Raw genomic sequence first — 10,127 nt, forward strand, 5'->3', positions numbered from 1 at the left:
TTTTTGGAGCCTCGCGGAAAAACCGAAGTGGACTTTCGGTGGTCGTGTGTGTTCGTGCGCGCTCCAGCTCTCTCTCTCTCTCTCTCTCTCTCTCTCTCTCTCTCTCTCTCTCTCTCTCTCTCTCTCTCTCTCTCTCTCTCTCTCTCAGCAGCTGAGGCCAGAGGAGAGAGAGAGAGAGTGAAATAGAGATCGATAGAGAGAGAGAGAGAGAGAGAGCGAGCGAGAGAGAGAGAGAGAAAGAGAGAGAGAGGTGTCAGTGTTAAACTGTGAGCTGACACGAGAAGACTGTGCTCTGTCTGTGTGGGATATCTTTGATTAAATTATGCTCTGGGTGAAATGTGTCTTTATTTATATGTGACATTATGTATATAGGTATAGGTTGTTTGAACAACAGAAAAATATATGATGCCTCATACAAAGAAGATTTCTCTGAAATGTTGAAATATGCAGAATACGTTTTCCAAGGAGGGAAATCTTTGTCACGTGGGCGTGATTAGTCGTATTCTTATTATTGCCAATTTCATACATTAGCAATACTGTTACATTGTATATATGATGATTACATGGGACATAGTATTTCCCTTTGTTTATGTTGTGTGTTTGCTTATTAATTACTTTTACTCAGTGTTGTAATCAAAATTAATACAATCGTGAATATCATCACCATTCATTTAAATTTCATTAATGTGCAATACAATAAAATATATACTCTCTCTACATTGTACATTTTATTTTCGATTTTTCATATTTTCTGGTGTTTGTATTGTGTTTACTGATTTTGTGCTATTACGATTCTATCGTTATAATCATTGTCATTATTTTCTATGATCTATGTGCAATTTGTTATATATTTTGTTTACATTGTAGCCCAGTTACATTGTACTTATTATTTTATATTTTTCTATTTCATTGTATTTATGATCATCAATTTAAATGTCATACTGTACATGCACAATACGGTTTCTACTACTACTACTACTACTACTATTACTACTACTAATAATAATCATCATCATCATCATCATCATCATCATCATCATCATCATCATCATAACAATAATAATTTAATTTGTGCCATATTGTTCCCATTGTATACGTATATAGTGTGTTAACGGTTTGTGTTGTTTATTGTCTGTTCTTACTTCAAGGAGCAGCCCCCTCTTCCTCTACCTGCTCCTCCTCCTCCTCCTCCTCTCCTCAGCCCCAGAGTCCAGTCCACCTCTTCGGGCCGCCCCTGTCTGCTGGCAGGCGGCCAACCTAAGTGTGTGGAAATGACACCACCAGGGCGGCAGAGATTTTCCTTCATTTCTCTCCTTCCCGATCGCAGACTGGCTGACATTGGCTAGAAAGTGGAGCAGCTCGTCAGGGACAATCAATGCGAATCGATCGAGCTGCGCGGCTGAGGCTCCAGAGCTGGAAAATATCGCGGCAGCTGATGAGAGAGAGAGAGGGAGGGAGAGAGAGAGAGTGAGAAAGAGAGAAAGAGAGAGGAGGGGGTGTTCTACCAACTCTGCCAGTAGCCAAACAACCTCCCTGCAAACAAATATGCTCTCACTCTCGTAAACATGACACTTAGCTACTAAGTAAATACTAAAGTAAAAAAAAAAAAACACAAAAACTGTCATCATCCAATTTATCATCCAAATAGAACCGGACAAATCCATTTATATTGTTCCACGTTTAAAATAATTTGAAATAATGACCTGAAAGTTATCGTTTTGATAACTTTCTGCCATTGTCACAAGATATAACTCTCCAATGGAGATGTATAAAACCAAAATGATCGCAATCAGAAATTGAATCAACCAAAACACCCATTACCAACTACTTCACCAATGGGACAAATAAAAACATCAAAGGCCAAGAAGCAAACTAATACATGTACAAATATAAAATCAAAAGGAACAAAAACAGGAGAAAAACTGGTTATAACATTTCAGCCTATAAAAGGACGAGTCTCATTGATTACCGTGATGGGTGTTTCCTTATGGAGTAACTCCCTGGTTAAGCTCTAAATTGAATCCTCCTCAAGATATGATGAGTAAAATGTGTACGGTTGTGGAACAGGGTCACGTCCTCCTCAAAGATGTGTTATTAGGCAGCAACAACAACACAGGACATTAGTACAAGCCTGAAGAGCCAAGCAGAAAATCTACATTTCCTTTTCAGAAAGCTAATTTAAGCCCCACAGATCACCTCCGCGTTCACACTCCCCCTCTCCGTTTAACACTCTTTTTTCAAACTGATTCTCTCAGTTTCAGCTTCGTTGACGTTTCAGAACAGAGCGCTCATCTAAATAATAAATGACACTGTTCAGGGTGTGAACTTGATCTGACAAAACACTTCAAAGGGAAAAGTTACATTTAAAAAAACACGTTTACACTGCTATGCCCTTAACATGAGAGTGTCTGCAGTGATTTTCATTCAAAATACTTTACGCGGAGAAATGCCAGGTCAACGTTACTCATCAACACGTCAGACATGTTGCTATAGCATCTTCTGAACCTTCAGTAACATGATTTTCAGTAAGAATCACATTTAAGTAATTCTTTTTTCACTGTTAGCTATATGAGCTCTATTAGCTTTGAGCAAAACCAAACATCCCTGTCTTTATTTTGAAATTTGTTCCTTGTTAATGCAGAATGTCAACAATGTGAGTATTGATAGTAATAAAGGCTTCTGGCAGGACAGGTGGACTTCAAGGGCCAATGAGACTAGGGTCAGTGCCCCCCATGCCCCATCCATGGATCCGCCCCTGTAAAGTGGACAATCAAATTATGTCGTATGTACAGATGTGGACACGGTGAAATATGACGTCTATGTGGAGCATATTGTTCTAAGACCCTGGATGTGACACTGATGTTAATGTCTGGGTGTCTAACTGCAGTCAGAGTCGAGACCTTTACCTTTGGCTGCATGTAAACAACCCATTGCTTTGCACAGTTCATCGGCACAGAGTTTCTTAATGAACACCTTTTCACCCGATTCATGACTTTCATTGGAAAGTTGCGTGTGTTTGCCGAGGAAGTGCTGTAAGGCCGAGTTCATGTGATGTTGTCCAGGGCTCTTCTGTTCTGCTCACTACTCTCTTTGAAGCATTCACATTAAGCCCACTCAATGCTCGATCAATCCTGGCACAAAAACGCTGATTCCCAGAATTTGACTAATTTGAAGAATGCTTGATGAATGCAGCCACAGATCCTTGTTGTCATCCAAGGAAGCTGTTAATATCAGGGTAAAACCATTGATTGCTACTAAGTCACCGTCAAAAAGGATTTAGAATGAAGACTATCAATTTTAAGATGCATGATGGCGTGACCTTGCTGGACTTAGACTGTTTAAGAAAAATGTTTTGGATTTTACAGACTCTTTCCAGAACCTGTGTATATTTATTTATTTATTTATTTATTTATTTGAGAGTGTTCATGAACGTCATTTTAAAACACACAACATGAAAACACGCCATATGTGGTCTCCAGGCAGGGAACAAACAAAGACAGATGCCTCACAAGCAACAACACCCAGCATCAGGCTAAAAACAGGCTGAAAGATTGATGTATAAACACATGGTCAATGTAACATGATGCAGTGCTGCTCTGTAGCTAAACCAGGTTTTGCTTTTTCAAGTCCGGAGATACTCCACGTCTCTCTTCCATCTTCTCTATTGTCCACAGATTCTGGATAAATCAATAAGTTTCTCTGTTGTTTCTACGTTGACTGTATGTTGCCCTTTTTTTCTGTATGGTTCTACACAATGTCTAATATAGTTATATAAAATTAAATAGGGAATCTGTTTGTTTCTATAAAACCCACTCTTTTCTCATTCTCTTCTGGTTCATTCTGCGTCGCCTGTCTTTTGACCTTCGACAGTCGTCGTCCAGAAAGGCAGGAATATTAAACCCTCGTACATTTTTTCACGTTGCACTCGTACATGTCTTTCACAGGTTGAAAAGAGGGTCATGGAGAGACAGCGAGGGAGACGAGAGGAGTCATGCATGGATAGACGGGAGCAAGAAGTGACTCTTGGACATGTTCTGGTGGGTGCACTGAACCCCGGAGGCTGCAGCTACACTCGGCTCTTTGTTGTTTTCGCTCTGCACAGGGAGCCAGGGTACTTTCCTGAGCTGGGGAGGAGGATTAGCGTTGCGTGGCCTCCATCCCCAGCTGCACACATGACCAGCACCGTAGGAAAGCCCCTGAAGATGGCCCAAAGAGAGGTACGTAAGGCACGGAGGGAGCAGAGCGAGACACGAAACACTGTGGAATGTTGCAGGCCCTGTAAAGTCTCCAACTGATCACTGCAACACACCCTCAACACCCCTTTAATTTCGGAGTGGCCGATTTCTTGTTTCCCACAATGTCTCCTTCAGCTTACACTCACAAATGTTCTTTTCCGTCTCATTGTTCAGCAGCACAAATGTAATCCTCCTGTTGCCTTAATGATGTTTTGAGTCCAGAAAAGAAACTATTAATCATTCTGTGAATAATAAAATTACACTTACTAAATTAACCCGTGTTGTTCTAATTGCGCTAAACATGACGTAATAGTTCTGAACTAAACCAGTCTCTCCCTGTCTCCTTTTGGCCTAATGAGTTCTCTATAGATCATCTATACCGTTCAATACCATACCATGTGCCGTACCATTCTGTACCATACAGTACTGTTCAATACTGTACCCTTCCATACCATGCCATGAATTTGAATTTGTTCAAAACATTTCCTCTTTCGAAAAGGAATTTACTGATTCTCTTGATAAGTCATCCAAAAAGCTTATTTTGCCCGATAGCACGACAATCGATTTTTAACAATTTAGTTCTGCTGTGCTCTTTCTTCCTGTGCTAGCTAGCTGCGCCTGAAGAGAAATACCACCAGGCTCTTACTCAACATAAAACCACAATCGGACTCAAATGGACATCTATGGGAGATTTTGTAAAAGGTCTGTATTTCTTCAGCGCTTTTCTAGTCTCCTCATTACGGTTTGTTTTTTTTGGGGGGGGGGAGGGGGTTCCATTCACACACAGATTCAGAGAGGCAATTTGAGGTTCAGTATCTTGCCCAAGGACACTTCGGCATGCAGATGACTAAGACTGCGATCAAACCGCCGACCTTCTTGTTAGAGGACAACCACTCTACTACCTCAGCCACAGCCGGCGGTGGAACTGGTGACTATCATCCAAACATCAAATGAGGGCTCATCTTCTAGAGGAAGTGGTGTTCATACCTCCAGGAGAGTCCAGAGATTTATAACAGTTCTGGTGGCTCAACCCATCACCAGGACACATTATCCATTGTTTTCCATGAGTTTGTGACCCTCTGTATCGATTTGTCCCAAAATTCTAATTCATTTTGCTGAATAACTTTTGCATTCACGGTTGAAGAGCAGTTTTAAAAGCACTAATGAGATTATTATGCTTTGGAACAGTTAGAAAAAAATGTACTCATTATACCACAAATTAATCCAAATTACCTTATGTGGAAGAAAGGAATCCATGTAGTGTTTTTGTCCCTCTGGACTTTGTACAGAGAAGAACACAGGTATCATGTAAATGATGTAAAACATTTCATTAATCAATATGACAGATTTGATTAAGATACTTGAGAAATTACGGCAAAAAAAAGATGCATTAATATACTTGTGAATTGTTGGAATTTATGAGCCGGGACGTTTTGCTGTGATGTAATTGATTCCTATACAATATGACTTGTGATTAAATTAACTGCTTCTGCTGTTGACAGGACATATAATTAAGTGTGAGTTAATTACGTGGGAACGTACAGCTGGATAAGCCACCGTGTTTCGGAACAGGCCATTTCTTTGTGCCATTTTCTGCCGCACTTGTGCCAGGAACGGCACGCCAGTGAAAACAGTGTTTGAAGCAGGGGTGGGGGGGGGGGGGCAGAGTTGTCAGCAAATGTAGCTGCCAACAGGTCACTGCTAATGCAGACATCCTTTTAAGTCAATCCGATTTGTTTTCCTTATTCTTAACAGTTTGCTGTTAAAAAAAACAAACAAGCAAAGTAATGATTTTTAGACAGTAAATTAAATATATTATGAATTTTTTCTGTATCGCACATGTACACAACACAATAAAACATGGCTTAAGAATTTAGTTTTTTCGGTCTTATTCCAAACAAAGAATCAGAGAAAGACCCAATCCATTCATTTCAGGTGCCCCCATCGCATTAACTAACGTAAGGCCACAACTTGTCGATTGGATCCAGACGGCCTTTATTAGGGATGGAGAATTAGTTTAGTCTTTGGTTATGTAGTTACACATGGATATATTGATGTATTTATAAGGTATTTTTTTCTTTGTATGGATGTGTTTGTGTAAAACTGATTCTGGATGATTGTTTTTCTTTCTTCACTATCCTAAGTCAATTTAACATCTCCTTTAACATGTGTGAGGACAAATAAGAAACTACTAATCATAAGAAAAGGAGAAAATCCAGCATAGTCTCCTTTGTTTATTATTATCTCTCTCTGGTTTATGTGGCCCGGCCTCATTGGAAACTTCAAGGATATCCCACAGGCACCCATAGGACAGGTATTGGACACTCGGCTATCAATTGAATCTCTAAAGTGTTATAGATTTTGAGATGGGTTTTCCCGTAAAGCTTGAGCAGGCTGGAGTCAGTCGCACCTTTTGTGCAGGTCTCACAGTTCCATGCTGCCTGATGAGCAACACTGTCTCCCTGATTTCTAGAGATTCATTACTCATCCTGCCACTTATCACACGCCCAGTGTACGCTGTCAACGAGCAATGGTTCTATTGCCTTGACTGACAAAACATGACAAAATAACATCAACAAACTGCTCAGCTTGTGGCACTAAACACAAAGTGTCACTGCCTGCTCAGATGATGAAGTCTGTAAATCTAAACACTCATGAAGCAGTACCATACACCAGCTGCTGCTGCTGATTTTGAAGCTAAAATCAGGGTTAGAGCCCCATCTAGTGGTAGGTCTACACAGAGTTTTTTTTTTTTGAAATTGCTTAATAATGAATGAACGTGAACAGGATATTGCAGTATTTGAAGTATGGTGTTCGGATTACCATCACTGGATTTCTGGCTTGAAAAAGCAGTTTGAGTATTGTGAATAGTCGGAAATAGAAAAATAAGATTAACAGTAAAAACTGAAAGAGAAATCTGACAAAACTTAGAGTTTTGTATAATCAAAAAATATACCAGAAAACGGAATGCCTCCTATAATGACATAATTGAGCAGAATATTTTAAAATGTAAGCATGTACAATTAGTTATAAATTAAATAATAGCTGACTTATAACAAACTATAATGACAAAGAAAACAATGGGAAGAAATCTGTGCACAGAAATGCTGTCTATCAGAAATAAATGTAACCAAATAAAAAGTAATTAGATCAATAACCCAGATATGGATTTCTACATAAATAAGTTAAATATAACGTATACATCTGCAAACCGGCTTATTGATTCACTTTGGTTTTCCTATGGTGTGGATTCAGTAATGGCGCTAAGCTGGTTTTCTTCCAAGTATTCATGCAAACACGTGTAGCCTAAATATCGTCGACATATTGTGCATATTTATTTATGTATTTGGTAACATATCCTGAGTCTGAGCATCAAAATACCAGATTAAGATGCAAAAGATTAAAACTAATCTGAGAGTCAACATTTCAGGGTCAGGCCTCATCTATTCTCCTACACTGTGTTTCTCAGACTCCTACAAAATACAAGTACACACAAATCCAGCCAGCTTTCCTGCTGCTCTTCCGCTGATCACCCAGGGTACGTTCAATGAAACATTTGGCAGCGGTTTGCATCTTTACTCTGGTTTAACGGCATGTTTCCTCCTTGTGTGCAACCATCCATATCTGTTTGCTTCTGTTTGTCAGGTGTGATTCTAAAACAATGCATGCATGATAAGAGCTCATCACAGCAGTGAGGAGGACTCACAGAATGGTAGCCCCATATTATGCATTAAAACATTTTTAACTATTAAACACATCTGAGAACTACTGGAAAATGACAACTTGTGTTTGCTGTTGAAAATGAAAGCACAAAACTAGTACTAGTAGGGGCTCCATTCATTACCCATTTATCCCAAAGACTTATTTATTTAATATCTTCTACATGTGATGTCCTAGACATCTTTTAAGGAAAGCAGCATTTAATTACCATTTCATAACATAGATGACATTTCAACATCACATGACTCCGGTTCAGTTTGAGTAATAAATAAATAAATATATGAATAAAATGTCACTTGTTGCCAAAACTCTTACAATGAAACCTAAGAACAGAAGAAAAACAAGATAAGAAAATATAAAGCCTCCAAAGCAGTGTGTTTTATTTAGCTTTTATTGCCCGTAGCAATAATGAAGATGAAAAGGCGGTGAGGGTCACAAGAACTAAAAAGAGTCACGCTCATGTTTCAGGCCACTTATTATAACTGTTGCTGACGGCAGTGATAAATCAATTTGTAGAGAAGATGTCGGGAGTCTGATTTCAACAGTAAGTGATCAGTGGTCAGTTATATACTGGACTTAAGCTCTCATTTGTTGAGGTAGAAAGTTTATACTACAAAGAGTGATGACATATTCACATGAATATGAAACAATAACTAGAAATATTCAAACTTAGATGAATTTTTGAAAAACAAGCAGCAAATTTTGTCAATATATAGTATTATATAATAATATAGTAATATTTGTAAAACACCTTAACTATACCCTTGTTAATTTAGATGCTGAAAAATTACCTCACAACATCTAAGCTGTTGTGTAATTCAATCCTAGAAGATTTGCTCAAATTAAAGTGGAGGATTTTTGCTGCATGAGCACAAATAGGAGCAGTGTCTTAGTATGTTTGTTTTTTACTTCTGAAATAATAAATGTTGATATATTGTATTATTAATAAGGGCTGATATAGTTATAAGAGGGTGGCATGTATGAATCCCAAAAAATCGCATTGCACAAAATAAATAATTATATTAAATTGAGGAAGAGCTGAGGATACATCTTTCCTGCCTCTACTGGTGGACTCCAGGAACTGCAACAGACACAACAAGGAACATCATCTCTAAACATCTGTTAATCTGTGAACAATGTTTATGTGATCATTCCCATTTTATGTCTAATGAGATTTAATGAGATTAAATCAAGGGTCATGGCTGTGGTTTCCTGAGACTGAATGTGTAAATTTGCGATCATTAGGTGAGAAGAGGAGAACAAGACACAGCAAGAGATTCTAAATATTCAAAATGAATAAATAAACCTTATAACGGCTCAAATCCAGGTTTTGGTTGCACTTGCTTGAACAAGTGAGTAAATTGATGGAATATTGGGGATTAAACTGGTGGATTAATTTATTGACCCTATGACTTTATTTATTGACAATGGCACAAAAGAGCAGAATTATGTCTCATCCCTGCATATAAGTGCTGGAGCGTTCTTCATTGGGGGACATAGAAGCCCCTTGATTCAATCTCAGTCATTCTTCAATGGGATCATTGTGTTGGAGGAGTAAGGAAAAGATGGAGATGAGCTGACATTCAGAACTAAGGGATCGAAAGTTCAAATATAAATCCCGGACCGGAGTACTTCAAGTTTTAGATGAATGATAAAAAGGTATCCTAAATATGTTAATAATTATTAACATTGATGTGATGTCTGAACCAGAACCTAAGGATTTAATAAACAAAGGAATAAATACATCTTACATAGGCCCGAATTCAAGTTCTGGTTGCAGCAGTTATAGTAATGCATTGGATTAGTGTGGATTAAATTGGTGGATTAAATTATTGACCTATGTGGCAACAAAGCAGAATTATCTCTCATCAGTGCATATCTAAAGTGCTGGAGCTTTCCTAATTGGGTTACTAATAAGACCCTTATTTATTCCCTCAGTAACTCTCCAATGGGATCATTGAGTGGGAAGAGAATAACAAGAGAGTGAATATTAGCTGACAGTCAGAACTAAGGGATCAACAGTCCTGTACATTATATTATGCAATATATATTATGAAGGATACACGGTGGATACATTAATTCATATTGACGGATGAACTGCTGAGGTTTTCTAAATTGCCCTGTGTTGGCAGATTGCAGGTGAGAGGCTCAATTTGCACAAACTGGTGGTTT

Source organism: Platichthys flesus, chromosome 15 (genome assembly GCF_949316205.1).
Source record: "Platichthys flesus chromosome 15, fPlaFle2.1, whole genome shotgun sequence".
Taxonomy (NCBI): Eukaryota; Metazoa; Chordata; class Actinopteri; order Pleuronectiformes; family Pleuronectidae; genus Platichthys; species Platichthys flesus.